The following is a 14101-nucleotide window of genomic DNA, read 5'->3' as shown; positions in this document are numbered from 1 at the left end:
TGCCGCCATTGACGTCACATCGGCTCCGACCAATCACGGGCAACAGCGGCGTTCGCGCGATACCCTGAGGCGCTGGTGCGCGTTTTCATGAAAAAACAACCGCTTGCGCTTGTTTCTGCCCTTTTTGAACGTGATATTCGTGTTCAGGGGACTCAAAACTGTGGAATGCCGCAGAGAACTCATTTTTTTCGAAAAGTGTTTCAGCTTCCCTTTAACCCCATCAAAAACGTCACTCAGTCAGCACATCGCATACGTCGAGCCGCGTCGAACAGCTCGACTTCCTGATGCATTATCTGGCGGCGGGGGTGCTTTTGTGCCATACCACGTGCCTATCATCGAGGCGACGGGAGCTGCCATACTACGTGCCTATCATTGAGGCAACGGGAGCTCCCACTTCTCCGCGACGAATCAAGAATTCGATGCGCGTGGCGTGATCACCCGCCCTGCCTGGTCCTGCCGACGAGAAGTCACCAAAGGGATTTAAGGGAGAACCGGCCCATTGTGAAGGGAGAATGTCGCCTCCAGCCGTCCAGTCGGTCTGATGCCCACATGTACGCTATCGTCCACTATCTGTAAATATTGCATAAAGTTTTTCCTTTCTTCTTCGTCTGCGGAAAGACTCCGTCTCTCGTCCTCCACCCCGAAGTCAGAACGTCCTCTAAAATGGCGTATACCACCGACAGAAATTTGGCAAATAGAGTTTTCTTATTTTTCTTTTTTCCCAGTATCGGAAGCGCATTCATAAATCTTTCCGTTCCTGAGTGATATTTTTATATTTGCTAGCTGCCTTCACTAATCGCATTTCCAGCTTAACAATTGATTGAAGTTCGCTTTTACCAACGATCCTAGCATACGATGTTTTTCTGAAATTATTATTACAGGCCCTGATTTTCCTGTAGTCCTGCTGATTATAGAGCTCATCTATTGATTCACTTAAAAATGTCGCACTCTACGAAGATCAATAACTCGGCAGTAAGAGCAAGTAATCCTTATAAATGACAGGTAAACATATACAATCAACGCTAAAAATCTGCCTATGTACATTGTTTTTAAAGGGAAAATAAAATATAAATGAAGTGAATAAATAACAGCAATTGTTTTAAAATATGTGCGGTATTGAATCCGGCCACGGCGTCCCCATTTCCATGGGGCGAAATGCGAAAACAGCCGTGTACTTAGTTTTAGGAGCACGTTAAATACATTATTTCGGAGTCTCCCACTGCGGCGTGCCTCATAATCAGATCGTGGTTTCGGCACGTAAAACCCCATAATTTTATTTTTGTAAAACATACGATAGGTGGCGCAAAGAAGGGCCGCAGTGGCGTAATTATTTTTGCGTCAGCGCATTTAACAACTAATATCTTCAAGCTTCATAATCTACATAGGCAAAAGCATGTACATATAGGGAATTAGTACGTTCATTGCCCCACGTTCATGTTTCATTTGACTTAAATGAGGGATCTCATTTAGGTTTGTGTTGTTTTGTCTACGCACAGCAATCAGGTCTGGGGAAAGTTGCAGTCCTACGACACTAGCCACTGTGTAAGAATGGGTAAAATGTACATTTTGGGCCAAAGATTAAAGTTTTCCTCAGGATCTAATCAAACACAATAGCACGCTACAGTGACGAGAATTTGAAGATGTCTTTGGAGAGACATCGATAAGCTATGGTAACTGCTGATAACGCCTGGCTCAAAGTCTGCCTGTACGTATCAGTTTTTCTTGGATGGTATCTCGAAATACCGGGCAGGTTTTCAACTGATCTTTCAAAATTCGCGAGGATTTCCAGGTTGTGTTTTTTCGTTCGCAGGGGCTGCAAATCAGAACATATGCAGTGCGCACGCATGCATACGTGTGTGCGTGCGTGCATTTTTTAAACTAATGTATATAAATGATGTCGTCACCGTGAAACGCTGCTCTTTGAATATCGTATATGCAGATGATTCGAATGCATTTTTGGGGTTACAGACGCATGCGACGTCCTTAAACAGACAAACGACTGGCTGCAGGCGTTTAAGCTTGTTTAATACCAACAAGCTTACGTTTAAAAAAGGCACCGCTATTCGCTCTTCGAAACGAAGAGTATACTACAACGCCGAAAACATACATTTATTATTCCATAATATACGAATCGAAAGGCAACAACTGCTCAAATTTTCGGGGTCATATTCGACGAGAACCTGGCCTTGTCCGCGCACATGGACACTTCTGAGGTTGCCATTTCCCTTGCTGTTGAGTAAGTTGGGACCCGTTGTTTGATGTATGTTACACACACGATATACTTTGTGCTTATATAGAGGCCCGCGTTTCATACTACTTTCTTGCATGATCAACGACAACAATGCAAACACATCTGGACACATTAAAACGGCGCAAAATGGAGTACTACATGCTATTCGTAACATTGAAGGCAGATAACTACTACAAAAAATAGCGCGAATGACCCAGGGACAGAAAGAAAGGACGACTGCGCGAGCGCTCCCTCACGAAGGGGATACTCTCCCTATCTTATGACACCTACTCGCCCAGTTGGCGATACTTCGTAATCGTTAAGTACAAAATAATGAACATCGCGGGAGCTTCAGTCAGCTTGTATTTGCAAAAACGCTCTTTGGCTAGTATTGCCCGTAAGAGCAAAGCGCAGTTATTACTGATGCTGGGCATATTAGCGAAGACGACCGGTCACTTGGGAAAACACACTTACGCAAGAAACGCTTTGCACATTTGATCCCTGCCAAGGAATATCCAAACTCTTGAGTGCTGTTTTCACGTGCTTCAAATTTAGTGTTTTTGCAGACTGGTTCCGCCTTACTGCTTGAGCTGTAAGGTTGTCACGGTCCACTCAGCCAACTGCCTGCCGTAAACCAGGGGTAATGTTTTTTATTTAGGATTCTTAAAAATAAATAAAAAGACGAAGAAGACGAAGAGGAAGGAGAACAGTTGTAATGTTTAATTAACAATGTGCCCACTATTCTAGCAGCATGTTTTTATTTCGACCACTTGGAGCTCTTTGACGCGCGCTCAGCTGTGAAATACACGATAGTCCTCATGTCAGCGCTATCATGGAGAATGCGACCACCGTGGTTGCAGGCTGAGTCCGGGACCTCGGGCTCGGCAGAAGGATGTGCTGAGTCACTGCGCCAGACGAAGCTCTGCGCCATACTTCATGGTGCAGTGAGCGGAAACAACGCGCTTCCGAAGTAATCGCCACGAAGACAATGTATGCACTCTGTGTATAAGGTGGGCGTTCTTTCTTTTTTATTTACGACTGCTGATGCGTGTCTTGCGACGCTTCACCGTGGCGTGTGGGGAGCTCCAGGTCGTGTCGTCCGTTGATTTGCCCTCCTTTCTTTTTCTGCGGCGACTTGCTCCACACGATCTTGTCCAGGCGACCAACGGGAGCCTCGCAGGCCAGGAACACAACCAGCGCGAGCATGCAGCTCCAGACAAACACAGACACACTCTGGGAGAACTGCGGGGAAGTGGAGGAAAATGAGCGCTGGCAGTGAAAGCCTCGAATAACGGCGATTTATGTAGTATGGACTGCACGAGAAGTAATCCTATGAATACATAAAAATGAAACGCGCATTTGCTCTAATCGTAGTAAGAGAGTTCACAGTGAATTGTAGATTCATTTATTCGAAGGTGTTAACGTCCTAGAGCAAACTGGGGCTAAGGAAGATGCCGTAGTGTAGCACTCCGAATTATTCTTTGCAACGGGTGATTCTTTAAGGTGCACTTCAACCTAAGTACACGAGTGTTTTTGCATTTATCTCCCATTGAAATGCAGCCGCCGCGGTGGGGATTTGAGCCCGCAACCTTGTGCTAAGCAACAGAATGGCATAGCCACTGAGCTGCCGCGGCGGATATACAGACAATTGCAGTGTACAATAGACAAGACAATATTCTAATTGGATGTCTGCTGTTGGCTACAACGCCAAAGGCATGGACAGTTTACTGCGACAAACACTAAACAGCGTTTGCTGCATCCATCCGCCCATTCGTCAGTCCGTTTTTGATCTTCCTATACTCGCGCACAACTCTCTGCGGCAATGAAGGGGTGGAGCTGCTACACCTGTGTCTGCACCAATACTCAAAGGTCTCTTGCTTGCCTTGACTGCTGACCGGTTCATTCTTCCGTTCACTTTAAATCTAAGCGCTTCTGGAATGTGTACGCTACCTACGGGTCTCAGGGGGTGAACCCCTTCGCGTTCCATCACGATGTGCTGAGTGGTGTCTGGATTTTCTTATGCAGCATGCACATGCCTTATCTTGTTGAGAATATTGGCTCCTGTATGTTTTTGTCCTCAGGCAACCAGCTCGAGCCTCAAATAGCAGGGCACTGCCCTTTGCGTTATCGTACAGATTTCCCCCTTTTATTTCTTTCTTCCCTTTCATGTAAATCGACATGGACGTTTTGTTTCCATTCGCTGTATCCAATTCCCTATCTCTGTTTCTCTCACTTACTTTCTGGTGGCTCATGGTTGTCCATTTACACTTTCAGTTACCCTGTACTAGGATGCCAACTTTCTCGACCTCTTCCTCCATTGTGTGTTCGCGATTTTCAAGTACAGATACTTGTGCACTTTAACTGCCCATTCGTTTTGACACATGTTCCGGAGTCTTTCTTCAAAGATAGCTTTGATCTGTGCTTATCTGACATCTAAAGCGGCCCAACCCATGTCAACCATCACTGCCTCATCTGTGGTTTTACTGTGGGCTCCCAAAGCCAACCAGCCTACCGATCTTTGTTTAACTTCCAACCCCGACAAGATATTCGATTTTAAGTATAGAATGGCATTTGCGAACGTTGGCACTGGCACCATTACTGCTTTCCGGATTCCACGCATCAGCTTATATATATTGTGGCCCCAAAGTGCTCTGTGTTTCATTATTGCTATATTCTGCTTCCCCTTTATTTTCAGATTATCTTGTTGGGTGCTTCAGTAAGTGTTTCCTTCGTTTATGTTTACACCGAAGTATTTATACTGCTTGACTATGGGTATTGCTTGCTTTTGAATTGACAGCACGTAATTACTCATGTCTTCAATAAATATAATTCCCGAAGAAGGTAAGGCCGATGCCACGCTGCGCAGACTTTCACATAGTTATATCAACGACGCTTTGTCAGCGATATCAGTGCCAGACGGGAGAAATAAGCCGCACTGCTCAGCACGCGTACGTTAGCGTAAGCGCTCAGTCCAGTGCATTCTATTATGTGCACCAACGAGTGCAATGGTTTTGCACTCGCTGGAAACAGAAGCTGGCCGTCGCGGCACGTGTACAAATCTCGCAGCCCTTAGCAAACAAAAGGGTATGGGCGCACTGCTGCTCCCTGGTGGCACTTACCAAATTGAACGTGCTGAAGTACAACTTCTCCCTCACGGCGCTCTTCCACAGAAAGTAGAACGGGAAGTGGACGAGGTAGATGCCATAGGAGAGCCTGCTCAGCACCGCCAGTGGAGCAGCCGACAGCGTTTTTTGTACAAAGCCTGGAACAGAAGTACGAAGAAGCCGTAGAAACACCAGGAGAATGTTTCAGCGTTTGCTCGCCTTCATTTTTTTTTTTGCGGGCCTCAAGGGCCGCATTCATGCTTTGCCGCGTAGCGTGGGAGCGATGGTCCAACACTGGACAAAACCATTGCGCACAAAACGTACAGGTGATAAAATTCGTTCACAAGAATTGTTTGTCATTGGCCTTTGCTAGCAGTACCTTGGATACAAAGATTGAACGGTGCCAATTTATTGGAACCACCGTATTGCGTACGAATCGTGTTTTGATTTCGGCCTTATATCTTGTTCACTTTGTCGAAGGGTAGCAATATAGCGTGCGCGGCCCGCGTCAATTTGCACAGCACACTTTCAAGGCGCCCCACAGCCTCTGCAGCTGTCGATGATTATGATGATGATGATAAGTGGCGTCATTGCACCATTCTACCGCGCCCCCGATTGTAACGCGCAGTTATAGCACCGCCAACATCCTCCCCACCCCAAAAAAAATAAGAAAAAGGAAAACAACTTAGTGCCGATTTTACCGCGCACTTCAAGTAACGAAACTTGAGTCGACACGTACGTTGTTGAAACAATTTTATGGAACATACAAAGGCACGCAGACAGGCACACAGCTCAGTCTTCGCGGCTAGCCACTATCGGAGTCCGACAACTCCTTTTCGCTGTATACCTACAACAGAAATTCATCTTCAGTTCCATGTAATGCAATAGAAATGGCACACGTACAACAAACTAGAAAATAGCGAGCGCATATTAAGCAGAAAAAAAAAAGTTACGTCCCTTCGATGGAAGTGTGGCTAGCTACCATGCATTGAGCTTCTTTTTCTTTTTTTAGTAAGGATCGGTTTCGTTTTTGATGTTGACCTGAATTAGTTACGATTGCAACGCTCATGCAAATTTGAACTAATTTTTTAGCCAAAAATTTGTGCGCGTTAGAATCGTGCAAGTACGTACTTCATTCATTTTTTTTTGCGCTAAGTACTGTAAGAGGCAACGGGGACGAAACGAACGCGGGATAAGAAGCGGACATGAATACACACCAACTAGCCCAATTCATAGCTCTTCTAAACCTATTTTACTGATAGAAGTAAAAAGAAAGATCCCTTGTCCCCGTGATCTGAACGCGTAGCTTTTTCTTCGTCGTCGTTTTATTCTGTTGTTTCTTTTCTTCCTCTTTTTTTGGGTTCATGGCGCTAAATACGACCGTCGATATCTGGCCATTCTATGTTTACAGGGAAAGAGCTGGTAGGCTTAATTCCATGACGCAGCAACCGTGTTGCGAAGAGGGTCACTTGAAAGATGCACGTTAAGGAACCCCAGTCGGTCAAAATATTGAGGAGAGTCTCTCTATACATGCCAAATATACCGGGGCCTACGGATAACAAAGCAAAGTGCTTTCAGTATTCTTCGCGACCACAAATGTACGAAAAAGAATGTACGAAGAGAATACAAAACGAATCTCCTCCTTTCGCACATTCTCCCCCCTCGACTTCTACAGCGAAATTGGCCCGCGCTTTCGCTGAGGTTTTAGACGTTTCTTATAACTGAGCGAAAAAAAATAATGGACACAGACAAAGAAACACACACCCCACCACGATCGCAGTGGTGTGGTGTGTGTTTCTTTCGTGTGTCCTCGTTTTTTTTTCGCGCAGTTAAAAGAAACGTTTAAAACTATGAAGCAACTAGCCCGCCAGAACATCAGAACGCTGCTGTGGCTTCACAGTTAGGCGGAAATTATGCAGCGCTCCAGAATCGAATTATCAAATTTCTTCCTCGTTTACCAGGAATCTACAATAGAGCTATTAAAACTGTTATATGTAGGCCCGTATTTCTTGAACTTTCCTTTCATTTTCCATTCCTTCTTGGCCATAGCGGTGCATCCGCAATTGCTGGGATTGGCAATTAGGCGTCACATATGAAAAATAAAGAAGAGTATGAGAGGAAAACAAAAACGCTCACAAAATACTGAAGAATTAATTTTCCTGCGGAAGAAAATGCGCGATGAAAAGCTCGCACACCAATTACAACAAAACGAACAAATGAAAATTCCACAATAAAGGTGAAACAAGGAAAGGGAACTAAAGATGAAAATAAGAATAATTTAATATGACGGGATCTGGAATTTCAAGGTCACGGGAGACGTTGAACGACATCTAGAGGGTCAAACATAAACACCTGGAGTTAATGTTGGAATATGGAATCAAAATTTCTCTAGCTACAAATAACACCCATTCGGATGTTTCAAACAAGACGAATTTAGCGTAAAGTGTGATCGTAATTAAAATTTGATGAAACAGAGTGCGTATTTAAAAAAATCATCCCTCAAGCAATCCGCACAGATGGTTAACCAGCGAAGCTGAAACGTGCGGCCCCGCTGCTTATCATTGGGTAATCAAGACGTTTCCTTAAACGATGGCTTGGTAGGCTGCTGGATCATCGGTATGCAGTTGCTGCTTGCGCTCGGCTGCACGAGCCTGTTCTTGCGCCCGGGCTGCAGCATCGGGACGGCGTGGACGAGCTCGTTCCCTGTTCTGCTCGCGGCGTTGCTGATCGAAAGCTGCCTGCTCCTAAGTACGAGAGGCGCGTGGCCTGCCCATTTCGGAGCCAGAGAGAAACTTCTGCGCGTGCGCTCGTCTGCGACAGAGAGCAACGATGTCATTACTAGCGCAGCTAATCCAACACCACCTAGATAGCACAAGGCCTTATCACTCCGATCAATGACGTCACGTAACCAGGTCGGACTGCCATAGAATGTAATGGGGAGGTTCGCGAGTAGGCAACAGTAAGCGGCAACAGACGTCACCGCTTTCGTCACGCCGGCCTTGTCAATGGAAATTTCGTGCCAGGGAGCGTTACGTCATGGATCGGAGTAAACAGGCCTTGTGCTCTCTAGGTGGTGTTGGCTAATCGCGTGCCTCTCTTTCTCTTTTTTTTTTCGTGCATGCGCATGGCGTTGCGCCGGAGGAGTTTTCGGCGTACAGGCGAGCAACAGATGGACGGACGGACATACCGGCTAGCCATATACAACTTCGCTTTAAAAGAAAGCAGATGAAGAATTTAAAGGATGTTGGTCATAGTTTCTGTAAACACTTTCTTAAAATGCATCTTTCTTGGAAAATTTCCGACAGTACAGCTTATTTCCTTCGGTCAGGGTATATTCGTTGAAATTCATTACGGCTTTTCCTCGCACTACTCCACGCTTTCCTGCGCACGGACTTTACACCACGTTTTCGCGCATATTATACACCAGTGCAGGCTGATTTGACCAATTAAGTGGGCCAGTGGAGTGTTTTTACTTCGTAAAGGTCCGTCATGCAATTTGCGCTGGCAGCGCATATTGTTTTCTGGGGAACAACATAATCGAGGTACATGCGGCGAATGTGAAAGATCGTATTTAGAACACCATAAAAGTCTCCTTGGTCGTCTTTTTTTCTCTGTTAATAAACACTTCAATTTATGTTGAGACAACGCGCCCGTATATTCACAGAACCGTTCATGTGATAAAAGGCTTTATAGAAACAAGTGTGGCCAATCATGACGGCTAACAGGTTGCTAGCGAAGGCAGCCAAGCAATTAAAAATGCGTCTGTGAGACGAAAAGCTCTGTGACTCCAGTTCCTATATGCAGCGGCCCACGGATGGACGACACCGCTGGCCCCAAACGGAATCGGCAGCTTGCGCGTAGTGTTGATTTTTTAAAATTAATTGTGCGTATCTGTATGACCTAGCCAAGGGGGTGACCTTGTTTTGTGATGCTGTGCTTTATAAGCAAGTGCGCTTTTGTTCTCTCTCTTGGCTGGTTCCGGAGTGGCGCGTCTCCCGGCCGTTTCCGGCAGGTCAGTACGTAGCATGCCAACTTCATTCGTGCGCCAGAGTTGCTAACACCGTAGTGCATATCATCATTTAAGAACCGTTCACAACTTCACTTAGAGAAGATGATTCTAGTGAGCTCATGACTAACAAAACCGTGTCACGAAAGTGTCGCACAGGCGCAGCAATCTGCAAAGACGGCTCCGAGGAATCATCGTCGCGTTGCTCCCTGATATTTGCTGCGGGTTCAGCGCTGCGTCATTCACCGCCATCCTTCGAGCAGCCTTCCGCGTCTAAAGACTGGTTTCCATAGAGGAGGGGGGGGGAGGAACCAACACCAAAGATGGCACAGCGATGCAAAATTATCGCACCACAAGGAAAAGCGGTGCCCACTGCCGAGCAAGAAAATTAGTCTGCACTAAAAAAGGTGTAGCACATCGCAAATGAAAGAAAAAAGAAAAGCGGGTGACGAGAGCGCGAAAGCGAATAAAACACGTCTATCTCCTAGAAAAGAACCAGCAGCTTACCCCTCGTAGCGTGTGAAAATGGGGGTTTAGGGTTGTGGCTCCAGAGCCCAATGGCCAGCTGACGCTCCCAGAGACTGACGCCAGACTAAACAACAGCACATTTATTTAGGTACCCTTAGGGCAATGTGCCGTAATAGAGAAGAGTGGAAGTACAAGACTTCATAATGTGTTCGGGGTGATCATTCTTAAGTGCTCCAATTTTTTTTTAAATGGCTTGTTGCACATGACTTGATTATGGCCCTAAAGCTGGATTATTAAGAGAGACGGAGATTACTCGAACGAGAAATCGAAACACATACTCAACTAATAGAAAAACACTACTTACCTACCTAATTAATTTCTTCACAGAACATATTGCAACCTACGAATTGTAGCCGGTGAGGTTGCAAAGCGTACCCAATTGAAATAAATTTCCAGAATGACGCCAGTTTGGAGATATGCGCCATCAAACTCGTTGTAAAAATGCACTGTGGTTACACTTCTTTATGAAAACTTCTTTATTGAAGTCCAAAAGCAATTGGAACGTCGATGTATTTAGTTCCCCATTTGGGAAATAATGTCTCGAAACTGGTGTCATCCTGAACATTTATTTCAAGTGGATACGGCTTGAAATCTCACCGGCTACATTTCGTAAATTGCAATACGTACCATAAAGTAAATAATTAAGAAGCAAATTAGTGAAATTTTGGTAATTAATCATACTGCGTTTTGAATTATCGTGATCGTAATGTCCGCCTCTTCAAATTATCCAGCTCAAGGACAGGAATTATGCTACCTGCCTCAGGCATTTTTTAAAAATTCCGGATAACTTAACAATGACAACCCAGTATAAACAGAATAGAGTGAGTCTCGTTATTACACAACAATTGGATCGCATTTATACAATGGTACCTGAGGCTTTGCGAAAATGTTTATGGTTGGAGATGACCACAATTTCTGCAGGACAGTTGTTCCGTGCCATGCATGTCTGAAGAAAATACTTAGTGTTGCATGGTTGAATTCAGACTTTGTACTGATGAGCGATGCGGTGTGACGCGTATGGTGGACGAGTGATTAGAACATCATGAAGAGTAGTGTGATTAATTATGGTATAGTTTTTGAAATAAACACAGTCGTGCCACTTTACGGCTTCTTGCTAGAGAAAGAAGGGTGAGGCTAGCTTTCATGGACCTTGTACTAGCGGTTTGGTTATAGCAGCTAAAAAAACCTAATTACATTGCATTGGCTTTAGAAATGTGATTAAATTTTCGTTACTGGGATCCTAAACTGCTGACGGAAATGTCAGTTGAGACTGAACTAGTGTTTTATAGAGGATTAATTTAGGATGAGATTGCGTTTTGTAAAATTTACTGCGTAAGTAGCCGAGCCTGCGGTTGACATTGTTAATAATATCCCTTTTTTACATGAAGAAAAATCGCACATGCAAAGTGTAATTAGATTTAATTTTCTCACGATATGTGTCCAGGAAAGGCCGAGGAGAATGTTTTGTGTGCTTTCAAATGTATTTTTTTCTTTTTTTACAGGATACATGATGTCCTCTACAGTGGACAACTTGCGCACCAGCTCCAGTCAGTGTAGATGCCGACTGTTTTCTTTTGCTCCAACTGGCGCATTTTTTACCACCACATTAACAAACGCATGCGTGAATACCGAGGTTTGAATGCAACGCACGTTATCTTGCGTTATGGAATACACGCACACACACACACACACAAAAAAAAAAAAAACGGTCACCTTTGTCGGTAACGTGCAAGTATACCTTGCAGTATTGTAGTAGCGAGGAATTTTATTTTTTAGGTGGGTGTGTACGCACTTGACCGGGTGTCTGGCAAGGCGCGCGTTGTCGCATGTCGCTTGTGCAACCTTCCTGATATGCAGAAATTTGGGGGTCGGGATGGAGAGGAGAGGGGAGGAGAACGGGTCCAGCGTTTCCCCCCCCCCCTGGCTGCGCCCAAGACGCCTTGCATTTTACGTGATTATATGTCGTTTTGCATCTCCAAACAACCTTTTACATATTTGTTCTGCACGTTATTTCTGACTTTAAAAATTATTCACATTGCCATAACGCTCGCGGCCGCAACAAAATTTGACAAGTGGTCTTCATGTTTGCTTTGGCAGGAACTGCTGGTAACGCATTCAATTGTTCCTTCCTATTAGCTCGCGGGATAGTATAATGAAAAAAAGCGTTAGTACATCAAAATAAAATGCAAATATAAAAAAACAATACAGTTGAAGGTGAAAGTAACGAGGACTGGCACTGCATGGGAAATGCTCCCACGCGCGTGCTGTTGTCATGCATGGTGTCCACTAGTGTACAATTTAGACATGTATTCCGCAAAAAGAAGTTTTCTTCACTCAGCCCCGTTGTTTACAGGTCTTGCCTCCGAAGGCTTTTTATATCCCGCGTAGACAATTATATGTACTATATCGCAACGCCACGAGACCTATAAGTAAAACTGAGGGGAGGTGCGCGACTTACTTTCCAGAACAACATGACACTATCTTTGATGTCAAGTTCGAAAAAAAAAACGGTGGTTGGCGGCATCTTCTAACACAGCTATAGAAAGTTTCTGTTGTCCGCTCAAGCTGACAATATGCGCAAGAAGTTCTCGAGAACACCAGACTTCCTAAAAAAATCACCGAAATTCGTACACTGCAGTGGCCAGCATGCAACAATGAGATATCTTTTCTTTTTTCGCGCAGTGCCAAAGTTAGGCTACAAGTGATGTGAATGCCTAGATGGACTCACAGCGTGCAAAGGTGTGCTACTAAGGCAGCATAGAACACGAACTGCCGCAGCCGCACAGCGTAGTTGCCACGGTAGGCCCGACCGCGTTTCACGGTCACGTGGAACGCGGTCTGTCAATTATTATAGTGCGCTCCCGCGCAATACTTATAAGGACGCCTAACGTACTTCAAATGCCGAACTGACAGAGCCTTTAGCTAGCGTTCTGTTTTTCCTTCTGCACTGGTCATCGGCGCATGTTTCTACGCAGTGCTCGAGCTTACAAACGGCCTTGTGAGGTAGGCCCTCTCTATGAGACAGTATCGTTCAAAATTGTACTGGCACATTGAGACCTTCTCGTGGCATGCTTAACTCTTTCCTTACAGCTAGAAACTTGCTGACTTTCGATGCTTTTATGTTTTAACGTTTTATGTAGAGAGTGATACATGGAAGTCTACCGAACTCGATGGTGTTTTGAATAAAAGTAAAGCGAAAATAAGTGCTTATAATAAGAAAAGTTATCGTGAGAACCTTTGATAAAGCGCCTCAAGAAACATTAATAAAAATAAAAATTTGCTATGTTTAGGATAAGTGCTGAAAGGAAAAAAAAGAAACAGAAACATGGAAAAATGTGCGCCTGGAACCTAGTTCCCAACTTCTGTAAGTTAGACCGCGCAGAAAGAAATGTTCTGCAGATTTGTTAGCGTGAATGCTATCCATGGTGATGCCCATGTTATGCGGGAAATCTGTGGCTCCGCAAGATATGGTAGCGGGTAAGTGCCTCTTGCGCAGAGAGTATTTGTTTTTACTTATCCCAGCAGGCACTTGGTTCCATTTTTTACCGCATTCGTTACGCTTGCTGAGCAATGATGGTGACGCTGAGGCGTGTCAAGGCCTCCTTATATTTAATTATTGTCTTCGATGAGGTTTTCTGCGTAAGCCTAAGCCAGCTGGTTTAGTGCGCATCAACAGGCACTGGAGCATCCGCATGCTTTCTAGAGTACATGTACAGTACTGCACAGCAATGTGCAGTGCTGCACAATATTCTAATGTAATCAAAAAGGACATTTGTGCAGGCAGACCAGAAAAACTAAGAGATTATATTGCTAGTTAAGCTGCGGTTGAAGGTCGGTCTGAAATCAACTGCATGTTCCTGTGTGAGTGAAAAGCCCACACGATGGGAAGGATTGCTCGTAACCATTTGTACATGTGCTATCGAAACGTTGATGGATAAAAACAGCCCACGGTGGGAAAAATAAAGTTGCACTTGATATTAGCGGCACACAATTATGAAGATGACACGCACTCATGAGCATCAAGCGATGTTTCAGACATCGTTAACCTAGCTTAAGACGTAGGATCGGAAAATTAGACAACGCCACAGAAGCTTCTGTGTCGTCACTGCTACTTTCATTGAAAAATTGTACTGCCGAGTGGACCAAAGCGCAAGTTTTATGTTATCTGGTTGAGGAAGTGCCACGAGCACTGGGGCTAGTTTCGACGGTACCTCCAGGTGAATTTTTATTATT

This window comes from Dermacentor variabilis, unplaced genomic scaffold (assembly GCF_050947875.1).
Source record: "Dermacentor variabilis isolate Ectoservices unplaced genomic scaffold, ASM5094787v1 scaffold_13, whole genome shotgun sequence".
Lineage (NCBI taxonomy): Eukaryota > Metazoa > Arthropoda > Arachnida > Ixodida > Ixodidae > Dermacentor > Dermacentor variabilis.
Note: the sequence above shows the minus strand (reverse complement) of the source record.